General features: G+C 42.1%; 1 long non-coding RNA gene across 1 annotated transcript in view; it reads left to right on the top strand.

The window, feature by feature from the left end:
- The window catches only part of LOC138689998 (uncharacterized), a 149,974-nt gene extending 131,306 nt beyond the window's left edge, over positions 1-18,668 (top strand). The window contains exon 2 of the long non-coding RNA XR_011328774.1: positions 10,298-18,668. This is a non-coding gene — a long non-coding RNA (uncharacterized lncRNA). The remainder of the gene's footprint in view (positions 1-10,297) is intronic.
- Positions 18,669-20,412: the final 1,744 nt, after the last annotated feature.

The raw sequence follows: 20,412 nt of genomic DNA, 5'->3' as shown, positions 1-20,412 counted from the left end.
GAAGAAAACAAAAGTATTGAGCAAGATATAAAATGGTTCTGCATATTATGCTGGACAAGGAGTACTGCTCAGTGAACAAACTGTGCTTTGAAGAAAGATAGCACAGAGCATAATGGAAAATTCCATTGAAAAACAATCTCAACCACTTCAAGTGAGCAGGAGTATCTCATGCTGAGAATCCATATAGCCCACTGGCAAAGATGTTGGAATCAATTTAGTAAATATAAGTGGCTGATCAAAGCCTAGTATTCTTTACTATAAACAACCATGCTCAGAGGAAAGGAACATGTTGCAGCAGCTGTTCTCACTTTCAGATACAAGAATAGGGAGGAATTTGTACACTTGTTTTTAAAGATACTGGGAAAAGTGCATTAACAATGTTTTAGCTTCTTGTCTTTTATGAAGTTAATCCTGGCTTGCTGTTGCAGATGATCTTTGGATATCTGGGAGCTTCTGTTTTGTGTGGCATTGGGAGGGTGTCCTGGCCACCCCCACAGAATTGATATCAAAGGATTTGAGGAGTTTGCAGCATTACAGGCCAGAGACTGCCTGGCTGGGGAGCAGCTCTGCTCAAATGGACCGAGGGGTCTTGGCAGACAGCAGGCTGAACGTGAGCCAGCAGCTGGCCATGGCAATAAAAAAGGCCAACAGCATCCTGGGCTGTATTAGTGGGATCACAGCCAGCAGATCGAGGAAGGTGATTGCTTCCCTCTGCTCAGCATGTGTTAGACTGCATCTGGAACACTCTGTACAGTTTTGGGCCCCCAACATCAGAAAGATGTTGATAAACTGTTAAGTTCAGCAGAAGGCCACCACAATGGCATGGGCTGGAGCATCTCCCTCTTGAGGAGAGGCTGAAGGAGCTAGGCTGGGAGAAGAGATGGTTTTGGGGGCACCTAACAGCAGCCTGCCCATGCCTGTGGGAAGGTTACAGAGAAGATGGGGCCAGGCTCTTCACAGTGGTGCATGGCAGAAGAATGATGGATGGTGGACATAAATTGAAACAACAGAGGTTCAGACTGGTCACAAGGAAAAGCTTTTTCAACATTAGGACAATTAAGTTTTAGAACATGGTCCTCAGAGAAGCTGGAAATCCTGGAAGGTTTTTCAAGACTTGGCTGGATAAAGCTCTGAGCAACCTCAACTGACCACACAGCTGACCCATCTTTGAGCAGGAGGTTGCACTAGACACCTCTGGAGGTCCCTTCTGACCTGAATGATCCTGTGGATACTAGACACATTAACGGCTTCAGAAAGAACCAAGAAAGTATTAAGGAATGTTGTTGTCCCCTTTCTAGAAAGGCGGATTTGGAGGACAGAAAACTAAGATATCTGGTATCAGCATCATTCTTATTGATGAGATTTTGTGATGTCGGTCTCTGCACTGGTTGGCCATTGAGGTGACCTTATGTGTGGTGTGAAATTCCATGCTGTAGTGTTCCAAGTTTCCAACAGGTGCCCTTGGAGAGTGTGATATGCAAAATCCACATCCTACACTTAGAGAAAATTGATCTGTCAGATGATGCTGACTCACTATTAGACAAAGGCAGACTCCTCTAAAGAAAGAAATTGTATTTGTGTTTTATATAGCTTGTTAGGTAGTCTTACATAAGAAATAATGAAAGCCCTATTTTCAGGCACCAAACCTGAGATTAGAGCAGAAGTTTTATTTTAGCTTTTTCTTTCAAGTCTGTGGAAGAATGTTTGAATGACTTTTATTAAGAACAAATTGTTGATTGACAGGACCTTTTTACCTCCAACCCATAGGATTATGTTCTAGCAAAAAAGGGCACTGAAAACAAAGTTTGCAAATGAGGTATTTTTTTTCATGCTTCAAATATATCAGCCACTTGTATTTTATGTGCTTGCAATGAGCAGCATCTGTAGTGGAAATGATCCTCTGGAAGTTTTTATCTCTTTTAATATAGTTAGTGTAACATGCTTTGTAGGAGTGTAGCTTCAAAATTATTACATGCTGGTTTTGTACACTTAGGTGCAGGTTTTATGTTTATTTTTCTTTCTTGGAAAGCCTTGTAGGAAATCTTGCTTGTTCGTGGTAGCTAAAAAGCAGACCAGGAATTTTATATTCTTGCTGCTGCTGTACTCAACCAGTATAGCCAAGTAGCCAAGCACATTCAACTCCTGCTCTAAGCACAAAAGATCTGTCTATTTTATAACTGTTTAGACTGTCACCATGTTTATTCTGAATTTCTGTTTATAGGTAGCACTCAGGTAGCATAGCACAACAGTACAAACAGATCTTCCCCCCCCGATCTATTTTAAGGTGATATTTACTTACTATAAATATTACCAGGGTCTGGGATTTAGTCTATTTAGCTTTATACACTTCACTGAAGGTCTAAATGAATTAATTTTGTGAAGTGGAAATTTGTAGCTGAGTAGGGACTGTGCAATTTGGCTGCAAAACATCCTTTCTCCACCCTGCCCCCTTAAAAAGAGAAGATTGAAACAGAAGCCCTCTTTCAGAAAACAACGTACTTCATTCTATGGCTGTGTGGGAAAGTAATTGACTACACATTGACGTTCCACAAGTGCTAGAGAAAAATCATAATTGTTTTCCCAAGTCATGATCCGGGGAGAGAAGCCATATTCCTAAAAAGGACAACACCTTTGAAGCCAAGAGCTCAAAAGAAGAGGGCTCTTGCACCAAGACCCTACTAAGATTGTGGAGGTGGGCTTCCGCAGGTGTCTGCAGAATGGTGAATAGGAAGAAGTAACAGTCTGTTTGCTTGGTGCCTTCAGTTGGGAAAAATGGGGGAACGCAAATTTTGTTTCAGTGCTGAAGAAGAGGGATGTTAAAAGAAAAACGTCAGGACAGTCAGGATGCAAATACAGTTCCTTCTCTCTGCTTCCTTTCCAGAGGTATCAGAAAAAGGGTGGGTTCTGTTAACAGCCTGTCATTTTATTTTGAATGCTCAAGTCAAGAAATACTCCGCATAAGCAAGTATTAGTTTTGAAAACTGTGCAGTTTTCAGATTCTGTGGTTAGATAAACCTCTCTGCATGTCGCAGTAAGCACTCTGTGTGTTTAATGAACCTGGGGCTGAAAGGGGAGCTTTAGCAAAGGAGGTTTTCACTTGGTGGTGTTTCAAAAATTGCAGTAAGCTGCTGTCAGAAAGCTTTCTCTTGTGCAGGGATGCAGTGAGGGTGCAATAATTTATCCAACTTCTGCTGTAAAAAAGCCAGCAGAATTGCCCAGCCATTGTCAAATGGCATTTGATGGACAGGAAGCAGACCCTTTATTTCAGTGGGACCATATGTGTGTGCAAAGCTAAGGAAGCATCCTAACTGTCCTAGGCACAGTAAAGCGGAGCATGTGCTTCTCTGTACATTTACTGTGTTTGTTATTTACAAAGGAAGGGGCACAGTGTAAAATGATGGAGGGGAAACACTGCAGTGAAGAAGAAAAAACATTTTAGATGACTTCAAGGGCAGTGAGTGAGTCTATAATGTCCACCTAGCATGGGACCTCCTGGTGAGGTACCTCCTCCTCTGTCATGGGACTCCCGCTATGTGGCTTTCCCTACGGCAGCACAGTGAGGGTTGGAGCTGCAGCGTGGACATGAATGTAGAAGCCGAGTCACACCTAAATTGGATTCCTAAAGGATGCACAATGTGGTCCTCCTTCCCCAAAAGTCAGAGTTTGAATGTAAAATTATGCAGCTGGTTAAAATTACACTGTTTTAATTTGTACTGTGGGAGCCAGCTATGAAAAGGTGCCTACGGTTGATCTGGGTGTTAAGTTCCAGCTTGCTTTAGGCATCCAAGAGCCCAATCTGTGCTGCTCTGGTAGTCACTGTTAGCAAAGGAGAGCTGAAGTTCCTAGGTGCTACAAAAGTCCTGAGACTTTCAGTGTGTCAGACAGACGTACAAGGAGTGCAGAGTGGGACCTGCCCTTGCTGATGCTGACCAACAACAAGGGGAGTCCCTCGTGTGACTCCAGCAAGCTGTGGAGGCAGCCCCTGGTGTGCTTACAGGGAGTGAAATCCTCTAACGAGGCAGAATTAGCAGCTCTGACTTGTTTTGGTGTGCTCAAGCATGCAAAGTGTAATTCTACTTGTTGCATTACTACTTCTCAGCCAAGAACAATTGTGTTTGTTTTGCTATCTTGCTTCCTCTCCAGGTATTTTGCAGCAGCTGCAGGTGAATGAGTATACAGCCACATTCAGCTATGTGGTTCCTTCCACCTGGTCTGTAATTGACCAGTTAAAAGTAATTAATCCCTGCCAGGCTGTCTAACAGGAGAGGGAATTCAGGTGGTAAGGCATGCTAAAAGGCAGTGTTTTAACCTTAGGTGGAGCTGGGGAGTAAGGGATCAATTTTCTTTTCACAAAAGTTGTGTCGTGAGCTTGTACTTATGATTTAAGAAAATTGCTAGGCATCTGTAGATGCCAGTATTCTTTAACCATGTTACTTGTTATTTATTTAATATTTTTCATATATAATTGTCTGTTGTGTAACAGTGGATATTGACCTCATCTGAAGTCCTGACTTTGGGCTTTGGAGTAAACCGTAAATTGATAGGCTAAAATGTAAAAAACCCCACATTTATTCCAGGTAAACTGTATCAGGAAGAATCCTATGGAGCAGCATCAGAAATGAATCTGATCAGTTAGGGTAATTAAGTGATAGTATTTACCACAGTAAGAAAGATTATGCTCATACTCTGCACAGCTCTTTACACTTGATTGCTGCCAGAATAAAGCTGCAATAACATAACTTCTCAAATTATTAAGTTCAAGTGTAAACAGGTTGTAGTCTGCCTTGTAAAGGGAACTTGTGGTTCATTTCTGTCGATAACATCTGACACTGAGGTGTGGCAACTGAACTTCAGCAGTTAACTGTACATTTTCCAGACTTAACCTGTCTTCAGACCAAGTCGTGTTATGATTTATGGCTTTTCAAAAAGTGATAGTTTTTTTCAACCCAACTGTGAACACAGCTAGAGATGGGTGGGGTACATGAATGTTGCAGCTTGCTTTGAAAACTCCCTGGTGCTGCACTGGTATGTCTGAACCACAGGTTCCTGATCCTGAAGTTTAAGTTCAGAAAGACATCATCCCTAGTCTTAGTGACAGGGATTGTTAAAATTGTTTCTTACCTCTTGATGGCATGGAACTGGATTATTTCTTAGGATTATCCAGGCACTTGTTAGATTAAGTTTCTTACTACTATAGGGATTGGGTACCTTAACAGTGCCCTTGATCACCTGTACCTGTGGTACTCTAGTTTTGTGGCTCTTGGTCTTTGGTGCTGTGGCCTTGTGGTGTGAGATGCTGTTCTGTGGTTTCAGTGCTTGGGGTTGTGTGACTGGATGCTTCTGAACTAAATACCGTGTGGTTGTGTGCAATTAGTCTTGCTCACCTTGGCAGCTCTTTTCATTTTCATCCTAGGTTTAGTCCTTATTATGGTACTTCCGATCTAACCTACGCACAAAACTTGACCTCTGTGGTGTTAACAGTCTGTCGCAGAGATGTATTACAATACCCCACTGAGGTCAAGGGAACGTCCTTTCCCACAAATGGGAGTGCAGGACTGCACTGCAGAATTCTTAATTCTCTCTTTTACTTATGATTCATAATCCTGACGTACTCAGGAACTCCTATACCAGACACAATAGAGCCAGCTGTTGCACTTGCCAGAAATACATTGTTCTGGTATTTTAACCCTCCATAAACCTATGCTGAGGAGAGAAATGTGTCAGAATTGGTTGCGAGGAGGCACCCTTCCTTGTTGTGACCACCCTGGGCTGTCCCCAGAAGCTGGATTCCTTTCTTTCAAAATCTTCAGGTCCATCTTCTAGTCTAGAAGAACAGCATTTTGAAGTAAAAGAGTCTATAGTAGAGACTGTGTTTAAACTGTTTGTGGTCACTTTTGCTACAGTTTTCAGGGGATACCCTATGTACCACTCTGTAAAACATCCTTGAGGTCACATGCCAGGCTTTTCTCTCAAAGGTGTTTTATCTCACCTGGAATCACTCAAATTGTCATTAATCCAGAAAGGCAGATTGAGAATGCATAGATGTGGCTCATACTCTAGTATGAGTCAACATACCCAAGGGGAGGAGGAAAGACACAGCTTCCAGTCCTTGCACAAATGAATACACAGAGTAAAAGTGTTCCATCAAGAAAAGGGATGCAAAGATTCACCACTCCAGAACAGTCTGTAATCCTAAAGTTAAGGCTCTGTACTGTAAAGTAAGTAGCCAAAGTTCAAATCTCAAATCCTCTCAGTCAAAATGGATCAATATAATACATAGTAAACTTCGGGGCTAGCTAGGGACTTAGGATGTACAAGGAAAAGACTGCTGTGTGGGATGGAAAGGGCAGGAAATAAGTATTGGAGCATGAAAATGGGGATTTAGTAGTCCCTTGTTGATAGTCAAACTCTTGAATAACCCATTTAGTTGAATTGTGTGTCCCAACATGTGAAATATCTGCTTAGCATCTTGCAACAGGAGACACATTCATTCTGAACTGGAATAAAGGGACAGAGAATTATTTTCTGTCACTCAGGTGAAATAGCCAAGTACGGCTGTGACTACCTCTGCTATTTGCTTTGCTAAAGTTCCAGTTGCTTTTTCTCTGAAATAAGGTTTTCATACAAGGGACTGTCCTGTCAACTTGATCTCATGATTCCCTGGCAAGTCAAAATAAATGTAATTAAATATTAAGCAACTGGGCAAGCAACAATGGAATAAATACCACAGGTCCTATACAGATCTTGGGGTGAGATTAGTTTGACTGTATTTAACAGATGTATACTGTTTACCTGATGAAAAAAGGTATACTTTGTATTGCCTTCTTTTGGTAATTTGTAAGTTGATTTAGTTTTTTAAGTAATTGCTATAAAGACAGGTCTTAAAACAAATTGCTCTTGTTATCCACAAAGAAGGAAGAATGCAAGCATTCTTCTGGCACCGATACCCCATCTGGAGGGACAGGTGTTATTCTTTGTCCATTTAAACCCAGCATTTTGCCTCAGAGCAGTAGGAAGGGATTTCCCTTGTGTCCTTCGTTACGGTGGCTTTAAGTAGATCTACCCAATGAACCATGTTACAACTTCATTCTGTGCTGGCCACCAGATGAAATGCCATTGGCTTTGGACAAAACTGGCCTTTTTTACTGTGGAGGTTAGCAAATGCGGATGCCATGTTGAAGGATGGCGCAAGCCAATCAAGTGACAAATCAGTTGAGTTCCCTGATGCGGACAGGGTGTGAGTCTCCACCACATGCCAGCTGTCCCTGCAGTGTGACAGGGTAAAAGGACCAGGGAAGGACTAGGGCCTACTGTAATTCAGCGGGAGTTTAATGGGGCAGGTCTGTCCCTTTGCCACTGGGAATAGATGCACGAGGGTGACCAAAGCTGCAGTGTGCTTTGGATGTTAGACTAAAGTATGAAACCTGTATTTTTAAAGAGTTTCCTGTCTGATGCTGATTTTCTCCCCCATCCCTGCCCAGTCAGTGAGGTGCCACCAGCTCGCCGACAGCACAATAATACTGCAAAAACAGTGAAACAATTTAATCAGGTTTTTAAAACCTGCATGCCTTAATATTGCAAATGATTGAGGTATACAATAAATTAACATTACAAAATGTGAATAGGTTGGGGGAAAAAAAAAAGCCTGGGTAACTGAAAGGTTGAGAGAACCAGAATATGTCAACAACATGCTTTAATTACTTTTTGTATTAGTGCCTCTGTTGCTGCTACAGCTTTCAGAAAACTAGCTCTGTAACTGTCTCTATTTGGAGGAAGAAAAAGCAGTCTAGGCTGACTCACAGGTGTCTGGAAAGGCCAGAATACTTGTCTCCTTGCATGTTTCATCATAGCATTTTCAAGAAATTATTGTAGAATGATGTCACCCAAGGAAAATGTCATCCCACAAGAACTGCCCACAAGTTTGCCTTTATTAAGAAGGTTGAATAGTTCAGTTTGTGTTAATGGTTAAGCTAACCAGACATTTCTCAGTAATCACAACATTTTCATTAGCGTCTTTTTAGAGAGGCAGTGGGACAGGGGTTTTGTGGACTTATGTCATTCCCAAGTCTGCTTTGTTTACTTATCACATAGGCTTGTAGATACCTACTTTGGCATATCAATGTTAAAAATAGCTTCAGGTGCTGAGCAAGGAGATGAATAATCACATTTGAAAGACTTCAGGGAGTTCTCAGATTCACTCCACAGGCACAGACATTCAGATAGATACAGTTCTTGTCTCTCTTAAAGGTAGGCTGGCTTGACCTAAATACTCATGTAACAGACTTTAACTAGGAAGCTACTAGAAACAGGTAGCTAGATTTGGTAGCTAATTAAAGTAAATAAACAAAGAACAGTTAATAGAAAACAAAAGGTGAACATTGTGTGCAATGTATTGTTATTGAGTCCCACGGTCACTATATCATCCTTTAAAAACTTCTCTCCACTTAAGGCTGATTTTATGCTGCCTAAGAACCAGGGTGGGTGTCTATATGGAAGAGAATCTGGTACCCTCTACTTCTGGTCAGTGAATTATGTGCTTGTCCTTCGCCTCCTGGCGCCATACTCTGATGGGTTAAGGCTATTTAAAGACTCATGAGAAATAGACTCAAATATTTCTAAATGCTCTCCAACCACTCTGAAAAAGAATATGATTATTCTAAGCTGTGGTATGTAATTAAAGCAAAATTATTCTGAATGTCAGAAGATGGGAGACAGAGGGAGAAGAGGAACTCACTGATAGATGACAAGCATAATAAAATACTGCAGACATCACACAACTGCTTGTTAACCTATTCTTTCTGCATCTTATCTCTTTGACCCATCATCCCTTCTACTTAATTTGAGTTTAAGCTAAGGCAACTGGATTTACCACCTTCATCTCTTGGCAGAGAGACCCGTGAATGCTCCCCCTCAACCCAGCCTTTCTTACATCCAACTCTGCAAAGCGTTTCTTTACATCCCATTTTTGCCTGGTTTCAGTATATTTCTACCAGTCTGTAGCTGTCTGACGTTTGCTGTTTGTTGTCTGCCAATCTCTAGTGGTACCCTCATCCTGTCACCTCCCTGTGCTCCCTCAAAGGCTCTCTGGCCACAAGGACCTGGCACAGCAGTCCTCCCGAAACCCATCAGCCTCACAGCTGGCTCTGCTGCTCAAAACCCCTTCATGCTGCTATGTAAGCAGTGCTTTCTGCAGAAAAACACTGAGCTGCTGTGTGAGGAGAGAGAATGTGTAATCAGGGGCTTCCAGAGGAGATCAGAAACATGTTGGCTACAGGCTTTATCATGGCTATTGTCAAGGTTTGGGGAGGGGGATTCTTTGCTAAAGGGATTTGGAGAAAGAAAGAAAAGAGTAAGAAAATAATTTTGATCTTCATCCCTCTCCCCACATCCTTCCTCATTTTTTTTTCCTCCCTTATAAATACTTGCATTTGCTTGTGAATGTCCAGGTTTCTGTAAGCTTGTAGTTCCCTCCCAGCCAGGATAGATGCTGTGTGCGCAGTGGGTTATGGGGTGACAGTGATATAAAACTGCTTTAAAATATTATTGAGAAGCTCTGTCCCCCCTGTGATTTTAGGCACAGTATTTTCCAGGTGGCATTGCTGGTCTTAAATAGTAAGCAAGCAATTTGCTGAACTTTTTAAAGTAACTCTGGCTTTTTTCACGATACAAAAATAAGCCTGCCTTGACCTATTTTGAACTCATTTCTTAAGAACACAATCTCAGTTGATGCTGGAGGTTTCCAAAACCTTTCGGGAAGCATTTTAAGTACAGTGCATTAGACTTAGCCTTCTTTATGGCCCTGATTCAGCACTTATGTATGGGCCACAACCTGATGTGTTAGTTAAACACCGTTTGTTCCAAGTTATGCATGTTCTGAACTGCCTCTGATGGGAAGCAATGGATCAGCCTTCTCATCATGCTCCCTGTCTGCCCCTGGACTTACTGGAGAAATTAATGATCCAAGCAAGGGACTAAATCAATTGAATCCAACCTATAGACTTCTTTAGAGAATGCTAGTGTCAGCTGGAGCTGTTGTAGCCAGCTCGCTTTATTGGCCCATGCACGCTATGCAGTAAAACACTTAGCAGTGACACCAGCTTGAACAAAAATGCCAGACACTAGCATGCTCAAACACCATGGGAGACTGGATCCAAGCCTGCCTTTAATGCACCCAGCTTTCCCTGGGCATTGACTGAACCCCTTAATCACTCTGCTGGAGGAACTCCTCTGCTGGAGGAGCAGAGAGCGCCTTAGTAAGAGCACTATAGAAACATAGGTGGTTCCTGCCCCCCTAAAGGAAGCTGCCATAGGGTTGTTTATCATATCATAGGATCGTTTAGGTTGGAAAAGACCTTTAGGATCATCGAGTCCACCATGGTGTTGTCACCAGTGGCCTAAGGCTGTTGGCCACTTCCAAAATCCAGCATTTTGGTACCTGAATCTGGAATGGGCAAGCCCGAATGTATGTGGTCAAGTGCTCTTTAGACTCCTGAGTGACACATTTCTGCACATAGTAAAGGCTCTTCTTGTAAAGTGTTACACACAGTTATTATGGGTTTTGATCCATCAAGCAATAGGTAAGTCAGGGATGAAACCTGAGGTAAAGCATGAAGTAATGAGTTAACTCCTAAGCACGTTTTTCAGCTTTATCCCTAAAAATTCAAATCCCCTCCTATAGCTCTGTGCATATAAATATGTATACAGGCACACATACACCCTACATACAGCATTTGTCTATGAACACAAACTTGAAGCTGTATTCAACATTTTCATATTATTCTACGTGCTACTGAAAGATAAAATGTTAAAAGATACCCAAGGAAATTATAATGGTCAGGGATCATCTTACTGTCCCACCACTTGTGTTCTCACAATTATGACAAATTCCTCTGTGTTGTGCCAGCAAAAGACAGAATAAGCGAGGACCACGTATCACTGAGGCTCCACTGATTGTCATTTCATCTCCCGCGCCCCCCCATCTCTTTTCTTAGATCCTCCTCCTCTTGTGTTTTTTTCCCCCCTTCCCACTTGTCTCCTCACAGGATATGAGTAACTGCTGCTGAACTCAAACCGAGTTACTCACTTCCTCCGTCAGGGAACTCGGATCCCTAAAGTATACATTCTGCAGAATCACACAAACATTTGCATGCCTGCTCCAGAATGGGAATGAGCTCTGAGAGAACAGCCTTGTAAGGTTTCTAGCACTTCATGACTTGAATCGGGTGGGAAAACCCTCCAAAATGCTGCTCATGAAGTATTTTTGTGTATGAAGAATAAGCTGTCACACAGAAGCAAACCTTTAAAAACTGACATTATATAAATTTTGTGGTTTGGTGGGAAAAGGAGTACAATCTTGTATTTACTCTGAGGTTTCTTATCAGTTCTTGTTCTACCTACATTGCATTGTCCAGGAAATTGTTCTAAAATGAAGAATTATGCTGGAGTTCAGCGTGCACAAAGTTTTGTATTTACAAAAAATGTTTTATCAGAGTTACAAATATGGTCAAATCAGATTGTCGTATCTGAATAGTCCCACTCATCCATGGTCTTTAGAGCTTGTCAGAAACCTCCCCAAGTACTCATCTGAAGTTGAACCTCTATTGTGTCTATACAGAGAAGACCCTAAAGCCCCCTACAGTGAACTTTGCACTTAAAGCAGACTGACTGCATCTTTGTATGTTTACTTACAACTTCCTCTTGACTTAGGAACCTTTCTGTACCGTGGCCTTACAACCCCTTCTGAAATATACTGCAGAGCTGATATGAAGTAATAGCTACTGCTTACTGTTAGTCCTGCTGTGTCTCCAGGGAGCAGCCTGAAAATCTGGCTGGTAATCAAGATAGGGGCTGTTTGAAGATAATGCTGCCTCATACTTGCATGTGCTTGTGGTAGGACTTCAAATAACTCTTTAACTCTAGGCCTTGGATGAAGACTGGAGTTGAGAAAGACAACATCTCAAGATGGTTTCCTTACATGGAAAACTCCCATTTGGCTGACCATGCAAGCAATAAAACTCTTAAGCCTGTAGTAGCACTTGTGGTTATGTTTTCAAAGCTAAACTAGGCACCATGAAAAAGCACAGGCACAACAGTTACAGAAAACATCCACTCTTAGTGTCACTGGATCATATGCCGAACTGCAAGAACAAAACAGACACCTTTCAGTCCTACAGAAAAATGGGGTTTTCTCCTGGGCTGCAGGGTACGGTTCTCCACTCCTGAAACTAAGCTTACTGCCTTCAGCCTAGCAAGTTTTACTTCAAGATACCAGCTCTCACTGTCCATCTTTTTAAGATTTCCTTTTCTTTCCCTGCTTCTGGAGTGTTTGCTGTTCAGAATATTTTGAGTCTCTGAATGCAAGTGACAGTTGAGAGACCTCTGAATAAAAAGCTGAACACCACTGTGAGCAGAGTCAAACCAAGTGATGACTTTGAGTATGAGGGCTCAGACAAAAAGAAATATGCTGCCTCTATCCCTCCACAGGGCCATAAGAAAACCAGTACGGTCATTTGTGGGTTCAGGGGGAAGAAGCAGCAGCATGAAAGCTGCTTCACAGAAATAAATGTGCTTTGTCATTCAGATAAGAACTATATCTGCACTTGTTGAAGCCAGAGGTAAACCCCAGTAAATGCAATGTACAGGATAAGAACATAGAAAGGAGACAGAAGTTTTCAGTATAAGAGTGACTTAAAAGCATGGTGTATGGAAGAAACAAATACAGCACAAAAAATTTATCTTTTACTCCTGGCTTCACAAAAAAGGTGAGATAATGATACAGCTGTCAGAAACTCCAGGTGTTTGTAAGAGGTTTTGTGCTCCAAGAGGTTGCTCCCCTGGAGAAAATCCTCAGGATTCCCACAAATCCAGCTGGAGTTAATTAAGCCTTCTGGAAAGAAAGTACAGAAAGGCTGTGCCCACAAGTCACCTCCAGGTTCCAGCAGAGACACCAAGCAGTTGTCTGGGGGGGTTTTACTGACATCTCAGAGCAATATCTGTAAATGCTGCTGTCATCAGGCTTGATTTCTGCTGAAGGAGGAAAGTGTCCTTATGGAGCCTCCTATACGGAGTCTCCTTTTTTTGTCATCTATTCACTTGCTTACTTGTACAGCTTAGAGTGCTTCATCCTTCAAAATAGCATCTGCTTTTAGGGAATGCTATCAGGATCCCAAAATCTTTGCCATAAATACTGCCAGAACTGGCTCCAACCTTTGACTCATCCTGCCCAAAGGAAGAGGTGCCAGATCAGAGCTGAGAAACACTTGCAGTGCAACACAGAAGAAGGTTTTCACATCTCTTCCCTTTTCTCCAGGGTTAAATCCCAGCCTCGAGGAAGTCAGAGGCTAAAGTACTGTCAACCCTCCCTACACACATCTTGCCAGGACCTTTCATAATGTACCTACACTGATGACCACTGTTTGTCTCAAAGAAAAGGCTTCTTAAATCTTTTTATCTTCCTTTTTAGAGGTTAATCATACTAGTTCTTTCCTGTTACAAAATCGTATTAAAAACAAAAATCTTGGAAAAGTCATTGCAGGCTTTTTTTTTTTTTTCCTGTGGGAGGAAGGAGAGCCACCCCGTTGACAAACTCCGATTGTTTTTTCCCTCCTAAAAACGTTTTTTCTTTGCCTTAGTTTTTGTTATGTTTCAAACCTTTGAAATAAAAACCTCTTTATTATTATTTATAGTCAAAGCACTACAGACTTTTTTTTGCTCCATAACTTTGTTCATTGATTTGTATCTTGAAATGGTTTAAAGCATGTCAGAGAAGGAGCTTGGGAGGGAAAAAAGAAAGGGGCAGGAAAGATAATTGAAAGGACCAGAAAGAGATGGTGCATATTGAGGATCCTAAAATTCCTGAATTCTAAATAATTCAGTCTCTGCCACAGGTTAACTAGCTAGACAATACGAGAACAGAAAGGACTGCTTAATTCAGGCTATATATGATGATTTACACTGAAAAAAAAAGCAATAACTGAGAACAAACAGAACACAAATACTTGCGGAAACATTTGGGAGTAAAGATGTCTATGCTAAAGATGTGATTCCCTAGCTCCTTCAGGGAGAAGCTAGGAAAACGGTATTTCTGATGCTTCCCAGAAATGTCTCAGTGAAGCCAAAATGTTTGATATTTTATTCTTAATATTTCTGAACAAGAAAGCCTGTGGGAAAAATGGATTTTTACCTCTGCTAGGTTTTCTCTGTCAGAAGGAAGAGCACCTTTGTGTGTGTGTGTGTCTGTGTCTGTGTGTGTGTGTAGCCACAAGTCCAATTTGTTTTTAAGCTTGAAGGTCACCATTAAGCAAAGATCATGGCCACAATATTGAGTTATATTTAGGGACAAAAACACAACAAAGAAACAGGATAGTCTGTATTTTGTCAATGTCTGTGACGCTTTTATTACCTATTTGTTACTGCTGTGTTATGGGAAAGTCATTGGACCATACATTATTCTCTACAGCATCTTCATTCCACATTCTCCAAAACCAGTTAAATGTAAAATTTCAGATTAGCTGTGGAAAAGTATGCACATGTCTGAAGTGATTATCCTTCCAGCTCACCATTTGTCACTTTTGGGGAGATAAAGGGGGGGTCGAGCCGCTACTTGACCTTGTGCTTTTGCTTCTTGGAATCCTTGACTAAGATCAGTCATGAGGGTAAAATCCCATCCAGGTTTTTAAAAGCTTTCTCTGCTTATCAGTTATAAATTAATTTTCATTCTTTGTTTTCAAAGTTGGTATCAAGCTGTCACAAGAGTTATTGATATTTCCTGAACAAGCATCCATAAACTGATCATTTCCACCCAACCCCTCCCCATGCCGTGAGTCTTCCTGTGTTGGTTCAGCTGGTGCTCTGCATATTCCAGCCTTGGAGATAATTAGTTAACAGTATGGCTACTATTCAAGAAGCATGTTTACTGCTGCCCAGTGAAAGACTCTACTGAATTCAGGAGAACGTCACCAGAACGGTAAATGGTCTTGTAGGACTGTGGGAGAGTGCTCATCAGAAGGAAGCACTCTGTATGGCTGTGCTTGCTCCCTTTGCCAGTTACTCTACGCTGAAGCTGCCTGGGTCTTGTCATCTATATAGCTTCTTTCTTCAAGTGAGGAAGAAGATAGTGCATAAGTCAGTTAAACAGCAGCAATTACCTCAGCCAGATATCGCCACAACAAATGCTGGCTTGCTGCAGTTTGGGTTATTTCTCTTTTGACTTACTTACTCTTTGCTAAATTTGTTTATCCAAAGTTGGAGACAAGAAACCCTGGACATCCTTCACATCACAGCAGTGCCACAGGGGATCCTTCCTAGTTTCATGTAGAAACTTGTGAGGCTTTGAAGAACACTTAGAAGTCAAGGGAAATATTCAGCTTGACTTGAATAGTTTTTCATTGTATTTGCAACTGTGAAATTGAGATTCAGATTTCAGATTTACTGAGCAAAAGAATCCCTGTGCATCCACCCCTTCAGAGAGGGCACCTGACAGCTCCTCCAGCGGTGGCAGCTCCATAGGGATGAGGTTAGGATACTGATGCTGATGTACCCTCACACAGATTTGAAAACACTAGTAAATGGTACAGTTTTGTTGATACTTAAGCAAGTAGTAGCTGTACTTTCAGTTTACATTTTTGTGTGTCATTTTACCACCTGACTAGCAGCCCTCAGAACTAGCCTATCCATATTAACACTGCACTGGTCTTCACTTCTTTCCTGCATTTATACAAATACACCCAAAGTCATCGCTACACAAAAGCGCTTCTGGATTAGTCAGGAATTTTGAGCAAGGTCCCTTCACTGCCTCAGAGCAGACTTGATTGATACAGGTCTCCTGGCACATTTCCAGGCAAACTTGTCACACACATGATGGGCACCCTGAGAGCTTGGGTTTGGGCTTTTGATCTTGATCCTTCAGGATCTGAAATTTTAGGAAGAAGATTGAGATCAGATTTGACAGTGTTCTGTTATCTTAATAAGGGTCTGCAGGTAAGACTGCATCTTAAGACTTCCTTCTATCATTAGGTAAAGGAGGCAGAAACAGAAGTGGGTTTAGGTGTGCCATTAGTTGGCCACACGTTTGTAATACAGGTAAATGCACAGTCACTCTTTCTGATAGGAAATGCACCCTTCCCATCACTCTGTAATCTGCTCCCATGCTTCAGGGAAACTGTAAAAATACAACAAAGGTAATTTATTTCATTTTCCCTTCTCTAGCTGATAACATGCTGAACTGACTTTCCTACACCTGTGTTATTCCTGCTGCCGTCTGAATTGCAGTTGTACCTGTAAGAAGGGTTTGTGCCTGATTTTCTGGAAAGTATCAGCCACTTAACCCATTTTTCCCCTCAAAGAAGCTTTTCCAGTCCAAAATGTTTCAGTGCGATTGCAAGACAAGCTCCTATTTCTCTCCCGTTTCCTTGTTTGCAGTACACAAATTGTGACCTCACACGCACCAGGACAAACAGACTTCTTAGTCATCTTGCCTACAATTTCTGAGGCATTGGCTCAATACCATTTACTAAATGCAGGCTAGCTGGATCCCTTTATCAGAATAAAAGTCTCAGCTGTGGTCTTTAACCTGAGTTCTGCTTTTTAACAAGTAATATAGAAAACACATTTTATGTAGGAGGACCACTCCAATTCTCTTTTTCCCCTGGAAGCTCTGCTGTGTGAGCTTATTGCACAGGCTGGAGTTTCACACACGTGAGTGCTGATCCTGGAAGATGTGCACGTTGCCACACATTCGTCAGCAATGACAACGTGTTGCTTGCCTCCACTCCCTCAGCTCACACACGCAGCACAGACCGCTGAGAGTGCAGCCTTGCTTCTTGGCTCAAACCGCCCCAACAAACCAACCATGCCAAAAACCAAAGCACCGATGTGGAAGGAAATCCCAGGCCCAAGGGTGTGCTGCCAGCCACCCCAGCACCGCGATTGCGCTGGTCTGCCAGACTGAGGGAGATCACAGAGGCTGTAAGGGCTAGAAATTTGGTAGAGTCTTCAGTTATCCCCATGTACCTTGGGCTAAAATCATAGTGGGATGTAATACTCGGGCCATATTTTTAGATACTTCCATTTCATGGAGGAACTCATAAGAGAAAATGCAGCCCTTGACTTGCACAATAAATAGAGAGACCAAATATCCGTAATAGCCATTACAGATATGCTCAGCTTCGGAAAGGGGAACTGTACAAAAATGAGGAAGCATTTTAAAAGGAATTAAAAAGGGCAACTATGAGAATTAAGTTCCTACTAAGCCGGATGGAGGCGTATATACCACCTTTTCAGAAAGCCTTGAAGAAACAGCAAAAGGTAGCCAGCTTTGTTAGGCAGCAGAGCAAGGAAAGGCATTAGAAAGAGATTAAAAAGGCTGAAGGCATGTCCAAAGGGAATAAATAGAAAGGATCATACCCTCTGGCAGATTAAATGTAAAAATGCAATAAGGGTGGCCAAAAAGAAGGACTTGGAAGAGCAAAGCACAAAAATTACCCAAACTAATGTTAAAGCTTCTTTTTTAATACATCAAGAGCAGAAAACTTCCCAGAGAGTCTGCAGGAGCAGCTAAGGACCAGGCAACCAGAGGAGTTACCTGCAAAGGCACTTTGTCTAAGAAGCAAAACTTAGGGAATTTCCCATCTTTAAACTCATGTCACATCCAAACAGACCTACAACTTCTTTGCACAATGAAATTTTATTTCAGTAAGTGAATTCTCCCTCTTTTTGACAAGCCAGTCTCCTTCTTGCAAATGCCTCCACCCCCTTTACACTACCTGGTCTAATACACTTGAGTACTCTGATGAGGGGTTGTGCTACAATAAAAATTTCCTGCTAAGGGCGTACTAATCTAACTGCTGGCGCATAAAGTGCCTGGCAACAGATCAACAGACAGCATTCGAACCGTGGGCCTGGAGTCAGTCCCTTCTGCAACGTGGACACGCAGTTGCAGAGCAGACCTCAGGCTGGAGGGAGACGTCGTGGGCCCTCACGGGAAGGGCTGGAGGCCACAGTTACAGCCTGTGGTACATTTAAACACTGCAATAGCTGGTCCACATGGTATCACCTCTTTTTTTCTTCCAACTTTGTAGGTTATTCAGGGAACTGGTCAAAGGTAGCCAAAGCCCCTGTGCAGCAGGGGAAGGTATTTTTATAATTCTGGTCAGAGCATAGCCCCAGGGACACCAGTGGTGAGGAGTGCGAAGATGTGGCATGTTCATCCCCCAACCACTTGAGCACCTATCAGGGCCCTCCGGGCACTTCGCATTTTGAGTGGCGTAATGCCTCAATACACCTCTCAAAGTTTGCTCGCTTCCTAAAGAGCAGGCCTAATATTAAATACCTACTCAGGTTGCTTCAAAGGTGTAATTAGAAATATGGAATGACCCTTTGAATTCTGTTACAGCTATATCTGTGACTGTGTCATCCATCCCCCCATAAGCTTTTAAATGTTTCCTTCTTCGCTTAAATATGAGATTAATATTATGCTACTTATCTCTTCTCCTGTAGGAACAGGTAAACTTTCAAAATGTCAGTGACATACATGCATACAGAGTAATTACTATCTATCCTTAAATCCTGCTGTCGGAAAATAATGCATACTTTACGAAAATGTGATTTTTCTAGAAATACCTTAAGAGGTCCTCATCATTTTTGTGCCAGAAATAAACAGAAAAAAGACCGCTTTGAGTGGTGCGTTATTCATTTTAAAGAGCCTGTGGAAAACTGACATACTGCCTTGTTTATCTTTGGGAAGGAACAATTTCATCAGGTACTGCAGGAGAAAATACAGTGCCACATTATGCAAGGGAGTTTCCATTTAAAATAATTGAGTACTTAAAATTCACTCTCTTGCTCATTCAATAAAGCACTCGGCAATTCTAAAGCTGGAAAAGGCCATTAGTATCATCTTATCTGACCCTCTCCATAACAGAGGCAACTAAACTTCATCCAATTTCCTTCAATAATGCATTTCTTGGTTAAAGCCTATTTTCAGAAAAGGATCTAGTCTTGATTTAAAAACTTCTAGAAGAGAATTTGCTGTGTCCCATGTTAGTCTGTTCCAATGCATAATCATACTCAAAGACATATATTTTATTTTTTCTGGCTTTACATACCAGCCAGTTGGTTTGGTTTATGCCTTCCTCTATCAAAAGCAAGGATTAGCTCATCCTTCAGTTATATATAGTTGTGTCTAATAAGATTTGAGTATAAAAGTAGGAAGACTCGAAGTTTCAAAACTACAGAAGAAGCTTAAGAAAAAAGTGAAGAGGGAAAAAACTAGCCTCTGGTAAAGCTATTTGTTAGAAGTGTCTAGAGTAAAGGCTCTGTGATTGTAGACCTGACCATGCCATTAGGAGGGCAGAGTTGTGCAGTCATCACTAAAACAAAACATCCATCAGCATTTGATGGGAATTTCAGATTTGTAGTGACTGATTAAGGATTATGACACAGCTTTCCATATTTAAATATATTTTAAATGTTTCTGATAAGTGCCATATACTTTTAATTTCCCTTCTAATAGCATTTTTTCTTATTCCATTGTTCTAACTGCATAAGCTAGTGCAGTTAGAGACATTTAGAAATCTACTTTTCTTGACAGAGATTTTACAGTATCAAAGAAAACGGTTTATTACAGATTCAGCGTAGCCCTTGAAGTGTTTTTCTGCTAAAGACACAACTTCTTGTTGAAATGTTTTCCTGAATCAAAGCCTTAATCCCCTATATATTTAAGTCTGACTGATAGGCAAATCTACCGTTGTGATCCCAGGCTCTCGGATAAAACCATGCATCAAGTAACACTGCAAATATCCCTCATACCATGGGTCTTCATGCAGGGCAAACCCAGGATGGGACTGGGAAGCTACATTTTTGCTCCCAAAGGGCACAAGTTCCCTGACGTTTCTCTCCCAACCAACCAGAGCACTGCTCTCCTTCCCACCAGTGTCAGCTCTTCCACTGGGGTGGGAGGTCCATGGTGTGCACCCAGAGTGAGTGGAAGGCAGCAGGACGTGGCTCAGGGCTTGCTGAGGTGGAGCTGTTGAGGTGGCTGAGGCAGCTATTCCACCTTGCTGGGTCAGCAGGGCTCCGGACAGCCTTGCCCAGTGATGTGGGGGACACGACAAGGGTGAAAGTGTTCATACCCATGTCACCACCCCTCAGGGCTTCACTGGGTGATCCACCACTGCTGCTGCCCTCACCCTGTCCTAGCACCTCTCCTGCCATGTCCCATCTCTGGTCTGTGCAGCCCTGTTTGGCAGGACTCAGCTGGGTCAGCAGTCCTTGTGCTGAAGGCGGACAGTACAGGGCACAGAAAATAACCTGACAGGACTGGAAGCAAAACCGTTAGCCCTCTCTGAGACGGTTGCTCTTAGGTCAGTGCAGGCACAGCATACTATTTCAGTGTCTTCAGAGGTGAAAAACTAA

This window comes from Haliaeetus albicilla, chromosome 19, assembly GCF_947461875.1.
Source record: "Haliaeetus albicilla chromosome 19, bHalAlb1.1, whole genome shotgun sequence".
Taxonomy (NCBI): domain Eukaryota; kingdom Metazoa; phylum Chordata; class Aves; order Accipitriformes; family Accipitridae; genus Haliaeetus; species Haliaeetus albicilla.
The sequence above is the reverse complement of the archived record's forward strand: the minus strand, read 5'-3'. Positions and strand labels throughout refer to the sequence as shown.